A 20,088-nucleotide genomic window follows, 5' to 3' on the forward strand; every position below is an offset into this window, starting at 1 on the left:
TGATCCTTGTATTTCTGTTTATTAGTTGTAACAACATCTCTTTCATTTCTAATTTTATTTGAGTCTTCTCTTTTTTTCTTGGTGGTTCTAGGTAAAGGTTTGCCTATTTATCTTTTCAAAGAACCAGCTCTTAGTTTGGCTGATCTTTTCTACTGTCTTTTAAATCACTGTTTCATTTATTTTTGCCCTGAACTTATGTCCTTCTTTCTACTAAGTTTGGGTTTCATTTGTTCTTCTTTTATTTCTTTAAGATACAAAGTTAGGTTGTTTGAGATCTTTTTCATTTCTTACTGTAGGCACTTACTGCTGTGAACTTCACTCTTAAAACTGCTTTTGCTGAGTCCTATTAGTTTTGGTTGTTGTATTTCCATTTGCATTTGTCTGAAATTATATATATATGTATATATATATATCTTGCTAGAGGGGAGGGACAGAGGGAGAGGGAGAGCATCTTAAGCAGGCGCCACACTCAGTGTGCACCCCAGTGCAGGGCTCAGTCTCAACCCTGAGATCATGACCTGAGCTGAAATCAAGAGTTAGATGCTCAACTGACTGAGCCTCCCAGGTGCCCCTATCTGAAAACATTTTTTATTTATCTTTAGCTTCTTCTTTGGCCATTGGTTACTCAGTAACATGTTTAATCTCTACATATCTGTAAGCTTTCCAGTTTACTTCTTGTAATTGATTTCTAGTTTCATACCATCAGAGTTGGAAAAGAGGCTTGATATGATTTCAGGTTTCTAACTTTATTAAGACTTGTTCTGTGGCTTGACATATGATCTATCCTGGAGAATGTTCCATGTGTGCTTGAGAAGAATGTGTACTCTACTGCTTTTTGATGGAATAATTCTTAAATGTCTAAGTTCCCCTGGGCTAATGTGTCCTTTAAGTTCAGTGTTTCCCTATTCATTTTCTGTCTGGATTATCCATTGATAAAGGTGATATTGAAATCCCCTATTGGTATTGTATTGCTGTCTATTACCCCCTTTAGTTGTGTTAGTGTTTGTTTTATATATCTCGGTTGTCCTATGTTGGGTCTGTAAATATTTACAATTGTCACATCCTCTTCTTGGATTCACCACTTTATCATTATATAATGACCATCTCTGTCTCTCACTAGTTTTTGTCTTCAAGTTTGTTTTGTCTGATATATCTACCCTTGGTTTCTTTTCTTCCCCAGGTTGGGGAGTATCTTTTTCTATACCTTCACTTTCAGTCTGTGTGTGTCCTTAAAACTGAAGTAAGTCTTTTATAGTCAGCATTTAGTTGGGTCTTGTTATTATTACTGTTTTTTAAAAATTTATTTTTAAGTAATTTCTACACCCAATGTGGAGCTTGAATTTATAACCCTGAGATCTAAGGGTTACACACTCTACCAACTGAGCCAGCCAGGTGTCCAGGTCTTATTTTTTTAGATCTATTAAACTACTCTTTATCTTTCAATCAGAGAATTTAGTCCATTTACATTTAAAGCAAATATTAATAGTTATAGACTTATTGCCATTTTGTTCATTGTTTTCTGGCTGTTTTGTAGTTCTTTAGTTCTTTTGTTCTTTTCTTGCTTTCTTCCTTTGTGATTTGATACTTTTCCATTCCTTTCTCTGTATCTTTCGTGTATCTACTGTAGACTTTTGCTTTGTGGTTACCATAGGGTTACATAAAACATCCTAGAGTTATAACAGTCTATTTTAAGCTGATACCAATTAAGTTTAAATGCATTAAAAACTCTACATTTTTACCTCCCCCTGTTTTTGTTTTGTATTTTTTGATGTCATAGTTTATATCTTTTTACATATATAGCCATTAAGAAATTACTGTAGTTATAGGTTTTTTTAACAACTTTTGTCTTTTAACTTCATGCTTGATTTATAAATGATTAACCTATCATCATTACATTAGATTATTCTGAGTTTAACTACATATTTACCTTTACTGGTGAGATTTGTACTTTCAAATGTTTTCCTGTTGCTAATTAGTGCCCTTTAATTTCAGCCTAAGGAAGTCACCTTAACATTTCTTATGAGGCCAGTATGGTGGTGATGAACTTCTTAAGCTTTTGCTTGTATGGATAATTCTTTATCTCTTCTTCTGTCTCAAAGGACAACTTTGGTAGATAGAGCATTTTTGGTTGGCAATTTTTTCTTTAAGTGCTTTGAATATATTGTGCCACGCTCTTCTAGCCTGCAAAGTTTCTGCTAATAGCCTCAAGGAGATTCCCTTGTGTGTAAAATTGTTTTTCTCTTGCTGCTTTTAAGATTTTCTTCTTAGTTTTAACTTTTGACACTTTAATTATGTGTCTTGGTGTGGATCTTCTTGGGTTTATTTTATTGGACCTCTCTGGGATTCCTGGATCTGGATGTCTTTTTCCTTCCCCAGGTTAGGGAAATTTTCAGCCATTATTTCTTCAAATAAGTTTTCTGCCCCTTTCTCTCTTCTCCTTCTGGACCCCCTATCATGTAAATATTGGTTGGCTTGATGATATCTCAGAAGTCCTATAAGCTATTTTTGTCCTTTGTTTTTTTTTTTTTTTTTTTGCTCCACTGATTGGATGAATCCACTACTCAGTCTTTGAGTAACTGATCATTTTTTCCACTGCAATCAGTCTGCTTGCTGTTGAACCCCTCTATTGAAATTTTCAGTTCTGTGATTTCTGAATGGTGCTTGCTTATATTTTCTATCCCTTTATTAAAATTCTCACTTTGTTCATGCATTGTTCTTTGGACTTTAGTGCACATTTTGTGACCATCATTTGAACTCTTTGGCAGGTTTATCACTTGTTTCATTAAGTCTTTTTCTGATGTTTTGTTCTTTCATTTGGAATGTATCCCTCGGTTTCTTCATTTTTCCTGACTCTGTGCTAGTTTCGATGCATTAGACAAAACAGCCACAGCTCCTAGCGGTCTCATGTGGGAGTTGAACCTTATCATTCAACCTGCCCTAACTATTGGTTGTCTCTCAAATCTTTGTGATTGTCTAAGCAGTTTTATTTGTTCTTAGTAGCTCACAGTATTGAAGATGTATTAAGACCTGTGAGAGTCCCAAAGGGGAGGATCTCAGTCAGCACCTAGATTCAGGTTCATTGGCAGCTGGCCTTGAGGCAGCAGCTTTTAAAATATGCAAATATGCCTCTTTCAGGGGAAGCCTGGGATATGGGCATTTCTGTCTGGCCTCATCAGCAAGTGCCCTGAGGGGATAGCTGGCCAAGAACTCTTTCTCTGTTAGTTTTGTGGGACCTGCAAATATAAGCCCTACTGGCCACCAGAGCCAGGTGATAGAAGGGCATCCTTTGGATGACAGCCACAAAAACTGGGATGTATATATAAGCCCCTTTCCTGGAAATATCAGCAACCTGGAGTGAGGCATCAGGAGAGCATATAAGTGGTGCCTACCAGCCTCCCTGGTCTCTGGAGAGTACTGTAGTCAGCCCATTAGAAGCCTATTAGAAGGCTGTAGCCAATCAGAAGCTACTGTGCTATGCAAAAAGACCCCCTTTACAGAAAGACTGGGCACATTTAAATTCTCTGGGTCTGTGCTGGTCCCTACGGAGTTTGCTGTGGTAAATTCTCATGAGTACTTTAAGAACTGTCTCTTAGTTTCCTATAACCTTGCTGGTCTCTTGGATGCCAGCCCCACTGGCTTTCAAAACTAGGTGTTTGGGGCATCCATTTCTCAGGTGGAGGTTTTAAGAGTTGGGACACCAGATATAAAATCTAAACCTTTGACTTCTCAGAAATTTGGAGTTGTAAGTTCCCTCCTCGTTGTGTGTAGCTGCACCAGAGCTGGGGTTTATGATGAAATTATTAGCCTCTACTATCTGGTTTGAGGTCTTTTCTCATTTACCCAAGGTGTAGGAGCCACGCAAGCAGTTTCTGGATTTCTTTCAGAAGCACTGTTCTATATGTAGCTGTAGATTTGATGTGTTCATAGGAGGATGGGAGGTCAAGAGCCTACTATATTGCCATCCTGAATCAGATCCAGACATTGAGTTTCTAGTGTCAATTATTAGAACTTATTTTTTCTAGGATTTCTTTTTGGTTCTTTTTCAAAGATACGGTTATTTGTGATATCTTTTGTTCCTTTGCAATATACCTTCTTTTATTTCTTGAAATACATTAAACATACTCATTTGATATTCTATAGGTCAAAAATTTGCAGTCTTTGTTTCAATACACTATCACTTGTCTGTTTTCTCATAGGTTTCTGATTTATTTTTAAAGTTGTGGCTGCCATTTGGGTCTGTTCTAGAAAGGATTATATGTTTGTTATTGCTGGGTATTTGGGGCACTGCTAACCTGGAAACACTTTTAGACATCTTCTCTATTCATTCATCTGTCAATGGGCATCTGGGCTCTTCCCATATTTTGGCAATTGTTGACATTGTGTGTGTGTACATATATATATATACACACACATATATATATATACATACATAAAATGGAATATTACTCATCCATCAAAAAGAATGAAATCTTGTCATTTGCAACAAATGGATAGAGCTGGAGGGTGTTTGGCTAAGCAAAATAAGTCAGTCAGGGAAAGACAAATCCCATATGATTTCCCTTATATGTGGAATTTGAGAAACAAAATAAATGAACATAGATAAAGGGAAGGAAAAATAAAGTAAGATAAAAACAGAGAAAGAGGCAAACCATAGAGATTCTTAACTCTAGGGAACAAACTGAGGATTGCTGGAGGCGTGGGGGGTGGGGGGGTGGGGTAACTGGATGATGGGCATTAAGGAGGGCACTTGATATATAACGAGCACTGGGTGTTATATGCAACTGATGAATCACCAAACTACCCTGAAACTTAATAATAATAATAATAATAATAATAATAATAATAATAATAATAACAACAGCAACAATAGCAACACTTTATCCAGCATTTTTAATTATTCTGAATTAGGGGCTTTTTCTGCATATCTCTCCTGCCATATTGCAGGCATGAAACACCTTTTAAGTTTCTTCATCAGTTTATTCCTTGAAAAACCATCCAGCTTAAGAACATCAGAAGAGCTTATCACTAATCCTGCTTTTTCTGCTAATAACCTCTGTGTAAAGGTAGTAATTCTTCCCAAAATAATTTATAATTTAGAGCAAGTCTCACCAGGTCCCTTTTTTAAAGTAAGTTGGTCAAATTCTGTGGGAACCTAACAAAATTACTCTGAAGATCTTTTTTTGGAATAAAAACTGTTGAGAATACCTGGAGCAGTTTAAAAAAAGAATAGTAATGGTGGATGACTGACTCCTTCCTTAATATTAAATATTACACCATATTTTAAAGTCTATAAGATAACTAGAGGAGTATGATAATGGCATAGGTACTCATCTGTCAGTGGAATGGAAGATATAACACATAACTATTCTGAGTATTTGTTAAATCTTGGCAAGTCTTAAAGCAAACTTGCCAAATTAACAGAGAAGGGCTGAGTAAAAATATTTGCTTGATTATAAAAAGGATTTACTAAACGTTAAAAATCAATGGCTCTATCTGGAAAGTGGCAAGAAACTGGTTACAATGAATGATGAGGTTTATCTGACTTTTTGATCATGAGAAAGCATTCCCTTTCAAAATAATATAAATAAAATTGATTTTAAAAATAAATGGAAGGAGTATGGAAATAATTGATAATCTTAATTTAGCAAAAATTTAAAATTTCTCTATAATAATTAGAAATTCCATGAATTAAATAGGCTAAATTCTTATAATAAATATAACTGTAACATATAATCCTTAACAATAAAATAATTCGTGTTAATCCATGTGAACAGTGAGAATCCAGTAGAATCAAAGGTAAAAAAAGATATTTTATAAAAGAGAAACATGAATTGTAAAACATACCAAGAAGTTTCGGTGCCTTAAGGGATCTTATGAAAATATTTTTGTAACACTACTGACTTGTAATATATACAATGACCCCTAAATTTCCAATTTATTTTTCTGATATTTATGCGACTTTTTTTTTTTTTTTTTTTTACTAAAAGCAAAACATGTCTATGTTTAGAGAGGCCTGTTTCTTTCTTTAATTTTGTTCATATTTTGAAAGTGTGATTGGGCTTCAGTTTTTTTTTTCAGATTTTTTTTATTGTGAATGTACTAATTATTAATGCTTAATGTGTTTATATATGAATGGTGTGTTTGGGTAAGATGTGGTTGATCTTGGTTAACTTATGTAAAATTGTCTCTGCACCACCATTTTATAGAGTACTGAGTTTTTGATGACAGTGGTCCTGAAAACTGCTAACTGAATACTGAGAAATCCAATGGGCCTGACTTAGTAGCAGCTGGGTGCCACCAGGTGGTAGTACAAGCCAGGCGCAAAACCATCGCTGTAATTCACAGTGGTACTTTAACAGGAATGAAATTAGTAATAGAATATCCATATTTAACTGGAATCACCCCATCTTCCTTGGTGTTTTTTAAATCTGACTTTAAACTAGTTTTTCAGAGATGAAGCTTCGTTTTTTTTTTAATCTGGTCACATTGCACAGGAAAGACCTGTTTTAATATCTTCTTTTGAATAACCCAAAAGAACATCTTATGGATTCCAGTCCAGACAAAAGCGAAACATCTTTGAGTGGTGAGATTCTCTGTGCCACAGAACTGCAGTCCTAAGCCAATCAGGGAAATAAAGCTGGTGCTGTAGTCAGGAGCCAGCCTGCCAGGAAATATATGTGGCAATTGGGGTTGAATTATTCATAGACAGTTTTTTTGTTTTGTTTTGTTTTTTGTTTTGTTTTGCTTTTTTTTGGTGGGTTAGACAGCTCAATCTGTCTATATTTTTTTTAAGTCAGGTATGACTTGATTGCAGTGCTAAGTCACATATCTGGAAATAAATAGTTGCTAGATAAAATATTTTTATTTTTTTTAATTTTTATGACTAAATGTATATGGCATGTGTTTCATGTCCCTGCACTTCCAGGGGTATTTTTAGAGATGTCTGTTTCCATATCAGTAACTTTGCTCTTTCATGATGCTGGAGTCTTTCTTTGGGGGAGTGGATGGCAGCTTTGGAGGATATTTGGTAAGACAGGCGCTCCAGAGGGGCATTGAATAGCTCAAACAGCTCAAAATCCCAAACCTGGGATTCTAATGAGTGGTGTTAGCTATATTAGTGGTAATATTTGTTTTAGCCACTGAGAGAGAATTTCTAGCTGCTCCATTAGAGATAGGAAGTCTGTCCACGGAATAAATTAAGTCCTCCGTATTGAGACAACCTGAAAGTGAGCACCCATGGGTCTATGGGGACCTGTGAGAAATCATGGAGAGCCCAGAAGGGCCTAAAGGACATAAGTCCGAGGATTCTAATCCTTCAGATTTTCAGGAGGAGATGTGATTTCAGTCAAGTGTGGTCCTATAATAATATACGTGGCTTGAATTCTGTTGTATGAAATGAGTGAGTGGTGAGGCCTTGGAAGGAGCATCACTCACTCATGAGAGGCCAGAACAGGCTCAGCCCCCATCACAGCAAACTTTCTTTTTCAGCAAAGTATCCAGAGCTGGTAAGTGTGAAAACCCCAGAAACCTGAGTTTCCGCAAGGCGCTCGGTGAAGTCTCTCGTGACACACCTCTGGCTGACGTGAGGTCTAGGTGTCATTTTGTACGTTGATGATTGATTAGCTACCAAGGTGATGCCACTTAATAGATTGATGTCAAATGATGCCTCTAGGGATGTCCTCGGCCTTCTTTTCTTTGATCCTTTTTATTCATGATTTGGATGAAGATGTAGAAGGCAGACTGATACAATTTGAGATGACATGAAATTAGAATTAATTAAGGGGTCAAATCAGAGTTGTAAAGTCTTAGGCTGGTTGAACTTGGCATGCAGTAGCAGAATGATTTATTTTTATTTTTTATTTTTATTTTTAGCAGAATGATTTTAAATGGAATATTTATAAAGGCTACTGTGTTCTAAAATCAGGAGCAACTATTCAGGGGAAGTCCTATCTTAGCTGTAGCATACCTAGAAGAGACTTAAGGGGAGATAGTTGGCCGTGAAAATAGTATCAGTCAGCTGTGTACCATAGCTGTCGGCAGAGTAAATGTTAATTTAGGTTTTATCATTCAAAACGTGTGTCCTGGCAAAGGAGAGAGGGGAGGTTCCCTGTCCTCCCGGCGGGGGGGACCACTGTTGCCTCAGCGCTGGGTGCTGTACCTCCCGTGGGGCATAGGCGGCTAGGGACGGTTCAGGAGGGGGATGGCACGGCAGTGAGAGCCGTGGAAGCTGTTATAAGGGGCACAGCTGAAGGAACTGGTTATTAGAAAATCCAGTATCAGGATGGAGTGACACTGGCTCTGCATGTTGGAATCTGCCTGGCGAGACTGGGATTAGACTTGCTCTGTGTTCAAGTTAAGGTCAAGGGCGTGGAAGTTGTACAGCGACAGTTTTGCATTTTGTGTAGTGAGGCTCTGATGGTTAGAAGCAACCCTAGGTGGGAACAAACTATTTCAAAAGATGATTTCTCCGTCGTTACTGTGTTTGAGCATGGACGGGTAAGAACTTGGAACTGTCTTAGCAACTGAGACATGGTCAAGTGAACTTAAAAGGGTCTCTTCCAGTTCTGGATTTGTGGTTATCTTCTTGACCCATTATTGAGCTAAAAGGAATCCTTAAGAAAAGGCACATTTGAGCAGTTCTCAATATTAATTTATCCCAATAAGCCTAATAAGGGTTTTTTTCTTTCTTTTCAGTTTCTTTAGCTGGCAGAGGCAATTCAGGATTTTCAAACGTGACCTTTATTCCTGTTGTCTCAGAGATATGGTCAGTGCCCCGATGCCAAGGTAAACACAATAGGTACTTCCAAATGCTAGAGGGATTACCTAAGCAGGTCGTGTCAAATGATTGGGCAGCCAGTTCTGGGCATATTAGCCCAGGGCTCAGCTCTGGGGTTGGAGTTCAAGAGTCAGCAGTGTTGAAGAGTGGAGTTGAAGAGTGTTTGAGAGAGTCCTTGGCCTGCTGTGATCAACCCGTCCTCCGTGGGGAAGTGCTGGGAGAACCTGATGTGTCTGCCCTGGAATTTGAGAGGTTCAAGGATCCTGAGGGCCACTGAGAGACTGTGGCGGGGGTTACCCATGCCTGGCAGTGGCCCCGAAGGGACAGAGGGCTTTGTTGGGAACCTCGTCTTCCCCACCGCGGGAGAGCTGTGGCAAAGGTGTCCCTTAGTCCAGAAGTGGGGCTGTGTGAGGGGACTGCCCAGCAGGGCTGCCTAGAGGGCGGATTGCCTGTGGTCGGCTGCTGGGGGGACCACTGACAGGCCAGGACAGGAGGCCAATGGGAAGACGTTAACAGGATTAACTAAAGCCAGACCAGCTAGGCTAGGTTCAGATCCTGGCTCTGCTGCTTTTTTGCTGTATGATCACAGGCAGGAGTAGAGCAAGAAAGGTACAAGAATCTAACCCAAGGCCTATGTCTTAGGAAGATGGCTCAGGGGAGCCAATTTAAATTCAGTAAGATTTTGGAATTTTGACAGTAAACAAGAGACTTTTAAAATACTCAAGATTATTCATGCAACTTAAAGGGATAGAGACCTTGGAGACCTTCTTTAAGGGTTTAAAAAGGAGTCCAGAGAGCAGGTTTGAAGAGACGGTGGAAAAGGAATAAGGGTGCCTTCTAGTTGCATCCTGTGCAGACAGACCTAGTAGAGAGTGGAAATGCTGGAGTCACGGCCAGGGACGGATTTTAGACATGGTTTTGTCACCAGGTAGCCATGTCCGTAGCAAGTCACCCTACCTCTCTGGGTCCCAAGTGTCTTCACCTGTACAACATCTCCTGCTTCCTTGTAGCCATGTGGTTCTGTTTCCATTTTCCTTCACAGGCAAGGTATGCAATATGTGTCATATATACAAACATTCATAAATACTAAATATCCAAACATATCTTCCATTGATATATACATTTAATATTTATAGATACATATGGATGTATTTGATACTTGTAAGTATACAGATATATTTAGTATTTATAAATATGTAGATATATATAGATATATTTAGTATTTATATATATTTATTTATACCCAGAACTTTTTTCTGAAAAGATTTCATTAGCCGAATTGCATTTTCTCTTGGCATACTGACTGGGCTTTGTGCCTGAATACAGTGTTAAGGTTACCTCCTGTGTTCCTCCAGTAGTTTTCCTCTGCTAAACTTTATATAGATAAGCTTTAGTAGGAGATGGCATTTTGAGCACATATATTTTAAGAGTCTTACCCATATTAATTCTCCCGATTCAGTCTACATGTGGTTTTTACATTTTCATAGCTCAAAAGTCACAGGCAAGCTCAACTGAAGGAGGTAAGAGGAATGTCAATTAAATACAATTAAATATTAAAAAATCCCCCAGACCTCTTGGAATTCGTGAGATAGTTCTGCACGTTCCTACGTGTGTGCAACAAAAAATAGACTTAGTTTGCCCTTGAATTTTAAGCCTCCTCATAACACTGGTCTGGAGGTGATGTAATTTTCTGTAAATTCCTGTCTGAGTCCCTGACATGCTCCAGAAAGGGTTGGTACAACCAAATCACTGCTTTAACTAGTTCAGTTATTTGAAATTATACAGTAAGTATACAGTAATTCTATTTTGTCCAAATAAAAAGTAGACACAGAGATTAGAACATCATAAAATAGACAAAAGGAGAAGGTGACATCTATCTTAACCTGCTCAGTCCTTTGCTGGAATCCTTCTCTTGAGCAGGGATTGATCTCATGAGCAGTAGCAATAGTTTGTTATAAACTATACTAGATTGTGTATTTATTAGTTTTAAATTTTATAAGACATTCAGTCTCTGCAGTGATAGCTGAGGAGGGGTTTTCAAAGCTGAGCACTGCACGTGGACTGCATATTTATACGCATAGCAGCGTCTGTGTCCTACACTGAACCAGAACAGCAGTACCAACAACTGCGGCACCCACAGCTCCAAAGCCCATAACTTGAGATGTCTCTGCTATTTTCACCCAATATAGGTTTAAATGATCTCTAAGTTCTCTCTCCGCAGTCCTGTGGTTCAGCTCACAAGAGGCATCATCTTTAAAGCTTAGGTATAAATTCAGCTGTGGCAGCTTAAGCCTCTAAAATCTTGGTATCCAGAACACCAAGACCCTGTTAGGACACAGTGAGGATACTTAAATGTTAGGAAGAGAATGGAAGTCAAGTGTAACAAGGTGTCTTTCCTTAAACATACATGTACGTTAGTTCAGTTTCCCTTGCGTTTTTGGAACTGCTCCATATCATGGTGGTTGAGAGGATTATAAGGAGTGATTACAGAGAAAGAAGTAAACAAAGAGCCCTGAATTCAATTTCTGGGGGCGCTTTATTTTCCGCCTTCCTGAACTCTAGACCACGTCCAAAGATCTAGACCAGTGGTAATAGGGGGCAGATGTTCACATAATGAATTAGAGGGTGGCAACTGCACATGTTACTATTCCAGGCCTCTGGTGGTAGTATTTTTGCAGCCCAGCACATTGCCTGTCTCTTCCTACTCTTTCAGTGCAGTTTCTCTATTGCCCTTCTTTACGTGAGGATCAGCAAAAGCCCTGCTGGGGTCAGAGCGCCCCATCACCTGGCCATTGTAATTGATTCAGACGTGACGTGTGAGCCAAGCTGGGCTGACGAGAGCCCGAGTCTGGGACTCAGAGTGGAGGCAATAGGGGAAGCTGCCTTTCCTCTCTGTTCCCAAAACTGGGAGGGTAGCTGAGGATGGCTCATTTTACCATCCTGTGGAACAAGCCTTGGTCGTCAGAGTGAGGCCTACCCTGAGACAAAGGCAGGAGGTGAATGGCAGTGTTGTCTGCGGTCTGGCTCTAGGTCTGTCTGATGTCAGCTCTAATAAACCACGGCTTGTTTGTTTCCTCTAAGTTGATTTGGATTTCTATCATTTGTATCCTAATACAGACTTCAAACAGAAATATTAGAAAACACACTTTTATGAAATGTCACTTCATAAGCCTAAAAATACAGATGATTTTGGTGTGATAAGAAAAGTAACTGTAATTTATCAAGCATCTTCCAGGTGCTAAGCATGGCTATCAGTACATTCTGTGTTCGTTTTTATTTTTTCTTCTTTTTTAAAAAAGATTCTTTATTCATTGGAGAGAAAATGAGAGCATAAGCAGGGGGGAGGGCCAGAAGGAGAGGGTCGGGGAGAGAGGGAGAAGCAGACTTTCCACTGAGCGGGGAGCCCAATACAGGGCTTGATCTCAGGACCCTGGGATCATGACCTGAGCTGAAGGCAGTTGCTTAACCAGCTGTGCCACCCAGGAGCCTGTTTTATTTTCATTTAAACTCTACCACAACCTATGTAGTGTATGTATCAGTTAGCTGTCACTGGGTAACAAACTGTCCCAAAACTTAGTGGCTTGAAACAATAAGAGTGTATTTAACCCAAGTCTGTTGCTGGGTTGGGTGATTGTTCTGATGTAGGTCAGGCTCAGCTGAGCGCACATGGGCTTGTTCCTGGATCTACAATAAGCTGGCAGATTTCTGGGGACTGACTAGTTTGGGATGACTCATGTGTAAGTCTGGAGTTTGGTGGTTTTCTGAGCTGGGCCCCACAGGAGCGCCTGGACATTGTGTCTCAAGCAGACTAGCCTGGGCTCTGAACGTGAGTGTTGCCGAGTTCCAGGAGAGTGATGAAGGCATGGAGGCTCCCGCATTTTGCAGCTTCTCCTGCATTCTGTGGACCAAAGTACAAGGCCAACCCTTGTTCAGGGAATGAGGAAATAATCTCCACTTTTAATTGGAGGACCTGAAAGTCAAAGGGAATTGATATAAGGAGGCATGAAAACATGAGAGCACAACTAATTTTCTAAAAAAGGTATTAGGTGCATATACTTCAAAAGTTAAGAAATTTACTCAAGGTCACATGGCTAGTAAGTAGCAGAGACAGGACTTGAGCCTTAATCTTCTGACTGAAAAGCTCACTCTTCCAGCATTTCTCTCTTCTTGCTGATTCATCTATGTCGTCCAGTTGTCACAACTTAGTTTCCAAAGTCCTATTCTTAGATCACTTTTGAATGACTTCTCAGTTATTATGAAGAGTTTATTATAACAAAGGTATTGACTTTCCGTGAATAGGTTTTTCTTGAGCCACACTTATAAGCATTTCCATTCATATTTATACCCACAAGAAAAGGAAGTTCATATTTTCATCTTGCATCATGGCTATGCTTTGAAATACCAAATGTTATTTTGGGAGAATAGATAAAATAACTTGTAGTATTCAGTAAATTCTTAAACAATACATAGATGTGATGAGGAAACAATGAGTTCAGGCAAATGGGAAGTTGGAAGATGGTGAGATCTGTAAATGGGAAGAAGGCTGTCAACAAATGGAGGCAAGGGACAGTGAACTTCAATCCTGTAGGATTCTAGGAAGGGTAGTAGTGGCTGTAGCTACCATTTAAGTTGAGAAATCTTATAGCCTTGTGTGAAAGCCTTCATGAATAGTCCAGAGACAGCCCTCCCTAAGGATCCTCAATAGGATCGAATATGGGGAAAAGAGACAGTGTACAGAGCCTGGTATTGCACTGCAAGACTCAGATGCCCTACATTGTGCCTCTCTCAAAATAGTTTAGCTTAAACTCTCCTTGCATGCCTAGCTTAAAAGTCTGAGTGTTATAATTGTTCCTCTACAACAGTCCTAAGGGTGTTGATGGGAGGGGGTGGTCACATAGGCAACTTTGTCTCATGAAATTCAATGATTAAAATGCATGATTGCTGTGAAGAAAGGAAGTTCGGAAGAGCATAGAAAGAAGCAGATGGTGGGAAATGAAGGGAGAGAACTGCCAGGAGCTTTCTTCCTGCGATGGAAGCAAGGCCCTCTCTCAGAAGGTAATACTAGGTCAGGGCGCCTGGGGGGCTCAGTTGGTTAAGCCTCTGACTCTTGATATCTGCTCAGGTCATGATCTCAGGTCATGGGCTCAAGCTCCCTGCTCAACAGCACATCTGCTTGAGATTCTCCTTCCTTCTCCCTCTGCTCTTCCCTCCCTCCCTCCCTCCCTGCCTCCATCCTTCCCTGTTCTTGCATGCGTACCCTCTTTCTCTCTCTCCTAAGAAACAATGGTAACACCAGGCAAGTAGAACTGAGTGCTCAGGAACTTCTCAGAGGTCATTTATTTTCAGGGAATATAGGCATAAGGGCAGGGAGTGTTCACATGGTTCAGGTGAGACAGGAAGAGGTAAAGGATAAGTCGGAGGATATCTAAGGATTGGTAAAGAAAGTAGATGGTTTTATGACTCATAAGTTCACTATTAGGGGAAAAGGTGATATGTATAGTTTTTAAACATCATGAAATCTTTTATTTTCATCTTTTCAACACAGTAAATACGTCACAAACAGCAGAATGGTTTCTAATTTCAGAACCTGGTGATAAGGAAAGGCAGGGTATGAGAAGAAGCCAGGGACTGTACCCCCCTGATGAGGTTCCTTTGTGGTTTGTTTTAAGGGGGTTTGCATGGTCTGTGTTCAGAAGCACTGAAAAACTTGGAATGAAGAATCGATTTCCCCTCTTTTCTATTAATCTCCATCTGGCCCTGGATGACTCTGGAAAGAGAGGGTGGTCCTTGTGCCTGAGTTGGAGAAGTTTGGTCTGCAGTCAGGACTGGATCCCAAAACTGTGGAACCTGACATTCCTGTACTCCGTGTCCATGGGATTTTGTCCATATCTGACTGTCGTGTGACTATAGACTTTTCCCCCTGCACCAAAAAGGTGCAGAGTTCTAGCCACAAGGGTGAGGATTCTATATAAACTTGAAATCACTTTTCAACATGAACCATTTGAAAAAACAGACCCCCATTTTATTATATTAAGTAAAAAACCCAAATAAATTAAAAGAAAGTAGGTCAACATCCTTAGATAGGAATGTATCTCAGAAAGGAGACCAAAAAAAATTTTGGATAGGGCATCTTCGCATAATAATTTTAAGCTTTTAAATCACAGATTTGAGCTGTAGGAATGCCTTTGTTGATAAATACAGAAGGAGGATCAGCCATTGGAACTGCTTATCTTGCATTTGTTCAAAGCACTGAATAAACTAGAGCAGATTTTGTAGAGTTTGGAATTTTACTGCGACGTGACAAGTACTCAAAATCAAAGAGTTGTTGAATCTGCAAATAATATGTTTGTAGTGATTGATCCTCTTCTAAATCTATAATTAAAAAAGGTAGGAAAAGTAACATGAAAGCAATTTCACATTCTTTTAAGTTCTGGTTAAAGATATTTGAAAGATCAGAATGGTTTTCCATCTTTGGTAACTTAGATGATGCTTACAAAAACAAAATACAATCCAAATGTCTTCTACAATATTGTTATTAATCTAAGTGTTATTTGTTACAAATTTATAGGTAACTGCTGCCTTTGAGGATGTTACCATCCTCAAAGTGATGTCTGTTTGTGGATACCTCTTTTTGCTATTTCAGTCTCTAAATTTTTATGTCATAAGCTAACTTTGACAATTGGGGCACCTGTGTGGCTCGGTTGAGTATCTGAACCTTGATTTCAGCTCAGGTCATGATCTTAGGGTTGTGGAATTGAGCCCTGCATCGGCTCTGTGCTCAACATGGAATATACTTAGGATGCTTTCTCTCCCTCTTCCTCTACCCCTCTCCCTACTTGCACACATACTGGCCCTGTCTCTCTCTTAATAAATAAGACCTTATAAAAAATAAGCTAGCTTTGCCTAAAAATAAAAGTTAAATACACTTTATTCTAGAATGATTTTTTTATGTACCGAAAACTTGAAAAGACAATACAGCAAGGTCCTATTTACACCTCATCCATCTTCCCCTAATTTTAACATCGGTAGTGGATTGAATGGTGGCCTCCAAAATATATGTCCACATCCTAACTCTGGAATCTGTGAATGTTACCTTATTTGGAAAAAGAGTCTTTGCTGATATAATTAAATTAAAGATTTCAAGATGAGATTATTCTGGATTATCTGATTGGGCCTTAAATCTAATGACAAGTATCCTTGTAAAAGACACACAGGAAAAAAAAAAGACACAGAGGAGAGACACACAGGGAGAAGAGGAGAAGGCCTGAATTTTTTTTTTTTTTCCTTTTTCTGATGTCTCTTTTCTGTTCCAGGATCCAGTCCAGAACACCACATTGCGTTCATTGCCGCCTCCATGGTGTCCTCTGGTTCATGACAGTTTCCCAGTCTTTCCTTATTTTTCATGACCTTGATGGTCTTGAGCAGTCCTGGTTAGGTATTTCGTAGAATATCCCCTACTATGAGTTTATCTACTATTTTTCTCATGATTAGACTGGATTATAAATTCTGGGGATGAATACGACAGAGATATAGTATCCCCCTAATCATAAAGGGTAAAGGGTATATATATCCGTATGATTTATCCCTGCTGATGTTAGTCATTTTTTAAAAAAGATTTTCTTTATTAATGAGAGACACACATAGAGAAGCAGAGACCCAGGCAGAGGGAGAGGCAGGCTTCATGCAGGGAGCCCAATGCCCAATGGGGAACTCGATCCCAGGACCCTGGGATCATACCTGAGCTGAAGGCAAACGCTCAACCACTGAGCCACCCAGGTGCTAGGATCCCTGCTCATGTTAGTCTTGATCACTTAGATAAAGTGGAGTTTTCCAAGTGTCTCCATTGTAAAGTCACCATTTCCTTTTTACATACTATATTCTTCAGAATCAAGTCTTTAAGTTCAGCCTACACCCAAGGAAGTGGGAGATTAAACTACACTTCCTTGTAACAGGGGGAAGCTAGTATGTACTATTGGGAATTTTTCTCTAAGACAGTTCTTCCTTCCTTTCTTCAACAGTTTATTTATGTATCAATGAATGTATATATTATAATCCAATTCAGTATTATGATCGTACATTATTTGTTGCCCAAATTGTTGTAGTTTTTATCCGTATTATAATTATTAACTTATTATACTGTATGCTATTAGTTTAAGCTTTCATTTTGCTCTTCAGTCTATTAGCTATCTGTTGCTCCATAACAAATTACACCAAAATTTAGGGGCTTAAAACAGCAAATATTATTATCTCACAGTTTCTGTGGGTCAGGAATCTGAGTGTAGCTTAACTGGGCACCTCTGCTCCCTCACTAGGCTGCAGTCAAGGTGTCAGATGGAGCTGTAATCTTCTCAAACCTTGACCTGAGAGCACCTGCTTCCCCAGGCTCATGCACATGGTTGTTGGTAGCCCTCAGGTCCTTGCTGGCTGTTGGATGGAGACATTAGTTCCTTGCCAGGCAGGACAGGAATAGTCGTAAAATAATATGGCAGCTGGCTTCTTTCAGAGGGTGCCCAACATGGAGAGTACAGTCTTGCAAGTGACTTCCTATCACTGTTGCCAGAATATATATATTTCAAGTGATTCACTGGGGTGCCTGGGTGGCTCAGTCACTTGAGCCTCTGACTCTTGATTTTGACTCAGGTCATGATCTTGTAATCATGAGATTGAGCTCCATGTTGGGCTCCACACGCAGTATGGAGTCTGCTTGAAAGTCTCTTCTCTCTCCCTCTCTCTTTCCCCCAAAGGCACATGTTCGCTCTCTCTCTCAGTATATCTCTTAATAAGTAAATAAATAAATCTTTAAAACAAACCCAAAACAAAACAAAACAAAAAACCCAAGTGATTCACTTGTCCAGCCCACACTCAAGGCAGGGATGCTGGTTATAGAAGGCCATTCTGAAGAGGAAGAGGTGATGATAACTGGGGCTACCCCACTCAGTATCCCACTATTACATTCACTCGCTTCAGTTAGTGAGTTAGAATGGGCAGAGGGAGAAGAGGAGGGGGAAACCTAGAAAAGCAAAACCCCTGATGGATTAAATGTTTTGGATGCAGTAACTTTTGACAATGTGTCACATACTATATGGGTGTCTACCTCTTATTATTATTCATCTATACATTTATTTACTTATTCATTTAGGATTATATGGCATGTAGCTTCAAGCCAAACATGATATTTCTGACCCCAGGCTGTGGTCTACTTGAGAGTTTTGAAAACATTTTTTTTCTTAATTAGCACCTGAGCACTTACAGGCTATTTAGGACCAGCCACCTGAGCATCACTTCCACCAGGTATTATATGAGCAGAAGTGGAACCCATTAATAATTATAATTGAAGCTAAACATAATTACTTTCATAATCTTGAGTTGTTCACCTTGAATTCCATCAAAATCGTATTATGAAGCTGAGGAATTATGAAGAATTACTGACAAAGGATACTGTCAATAATTCTTTCATTTGTATTCAACTCATCTTTAAATTAGGTCCATTTACCTTTATTTATTTGTTTCTTTTGGTAAAAAAAAAAAAAAAAAAGCTCCCTGCAGAACACTTGAAAGTGAATAAAACTCCAAAGGAAAACAATCCAAATTATATACCATAGTGTTAACATTTTGATGCACAAAATTTCCATATTATTCTTTTTTAAATTAAATTAAATTTTTTTTTAATTTTTAAGTAATCTCTACACCCAACATGGGGCTTGAACTCACAATCCGGAGATCAAGAATCATATGCTCTACCAACTAAATCATCCAGAACCCCTTCCATATTATTCTTATACATATTTATTTATTTACATGTATACTTAACAGCATTGTTATCAAATTTTGGAATTTATAGAAATATGAGTATTTTCCTAAGTAAATTATTATTTTAGCAAGAACCCACTTGACTCATGATTATTGTCACTGAAATTCCCACAGTAGTTTTGCTCTGTAGACACCTCTGCACTCATCCAATTAGCATATATTGACTTCTTACTGGTGGCCAGTAAGGAACCCAGCACAGGGGAGTGCATGAGCCAGGTACTTGGAAAACTCAGTGTATGCTTTAGCCTGGCACCTAATCGGTTTTCATGTCCTTGGACTAATAGAAATCAATAGCTATCATATATTGAACATTTAGTTAAAAAATTCCTTTAACTCTAGGGCCAATGTGGGGCTTGAACTCAAAACCCCAAGATCAAGGGTTGCATGCTCTACCAACTGAGCCTGCCAGATGCTGCTATAGTGAACATTCACTATGTGCTAATTATTCCTGGAGCCCTTCATTTTACTCTCATGTTTAATCACAACACCCATGAGGTAGATACCATTACAATTATACTCATTTTACAGAGGGAAAGACTGAGGCCAGAAAGGTTAAGGAACTTGCCCAAGGGCACATAGCTAGTAGGTAGTGGAGCCAGGATTTAACCCTGGTAGCTAATTCCAGAGTTTATGTTCTTAATCACTGCTCTATACTTTTGAAATGAATACGAGCACTTGCTCTCTGGGCCTTAGTTTCTACATTGGCACAATGAATAGAAATTGTCCTAAATGAATACCCACCATTTGCTTCAATGTGGATGGAACTGGAGGGTATTATGCTGAGTGAAATAAGTCAATCAGAGAAGGACAGCCATCATATGGTCTCACTCATATGTGGAAAAAAAAAATAGTGAAAGGGATTATAACAGAAAGGAAGGAAACCGAGTGGAGAAAAATAGAGAGGAAGACAAACTATGAGAAACTCCTAACTGGGAAACAAAGGCTTGTGGAAGGAGAGGAGGTGAGGGGATGGTATCACTGGGCAGGCACTAAGGAGGGCACTTGATGGGATGGGATGAGCACTAGGTATTACACTATATGTTGGCAAATTGAATTTAAACAAAAAGAAGTTTTTTTAAAAGCTTAAAAAAAATGAAGTCCTGAAAGTAGGTGATTTCTAATATAATTTGCTTGTTTGCAAGTATAATAGGATTTCATCATATGCATAATTAACTTACTCAACTTCAAAGTTTCTCCAAATGAAGAGGGAAAGCAAGAGAGAAAGAGATTAAAAGAGAGAGTTTAAATAATCCAGGGAATTGAAATAGTCAATAGTCAGTGCAAGTTGGTCAAAACCTATGGAAATAATGTATGAATGATTTAATTTTAAAACTATTCTTATCATTGACAATGGAAAGAAATGTATTGTTCAGGTGACCAGATAAGTCAGTGGTGATAGATTTACTCACATTCTTGAAGAAGAAACTGAAGAATTAATTGAACTCAGTGGTGAAACACAAGTGATAAATTAGGGCAGCCAATAAAATCAATTTGCAGTTGTA

The 20,088-nt window shown here is 38.9% G+C and overlaps 1 long non-coding RNA gene across 7 annotated transcripts in view; it reads left to right on the plus strand.

The window, feature by feature from the left end:
* LOC144291728 (uncharacterized) overlaps positions 1-20,088 on the plus strand; it is a 68,129-nt gene that overhangs the window by 4,948 nt on the left and 43,093 nt on the right. For 6 of the 7 annotated variants that reach the window (XR_013359186.1, XR_013359198.1, XR_013359194.1 and 3 more), the window contains exon 2: positions 8,695-8,784. This is a non-coding gene — a long non-coding RNA (uncharacterized LOC144291728). Of the gene's footprint in view, positions 1-5,671; positions 5,797-8,694; positions 8,785-20,088 lie in introns of those variants that run through there. The other variant, XR_013359187.1, reaches the window with a different exon arrangement.

Source organism: Canis aureus, chromosome 2, assembly GCF_053574225.1.
Source record: "Canis aureus isolate CA01 chromosome 2, VMU_Caureus_v.1.0, whole genome shotgun sequence".
NCBI classification, from domain to species: Eukaryota; Metazoa; Chordata; class Mammalia; order Carnivora; family Canidae; genus Canis; species Canis aureus.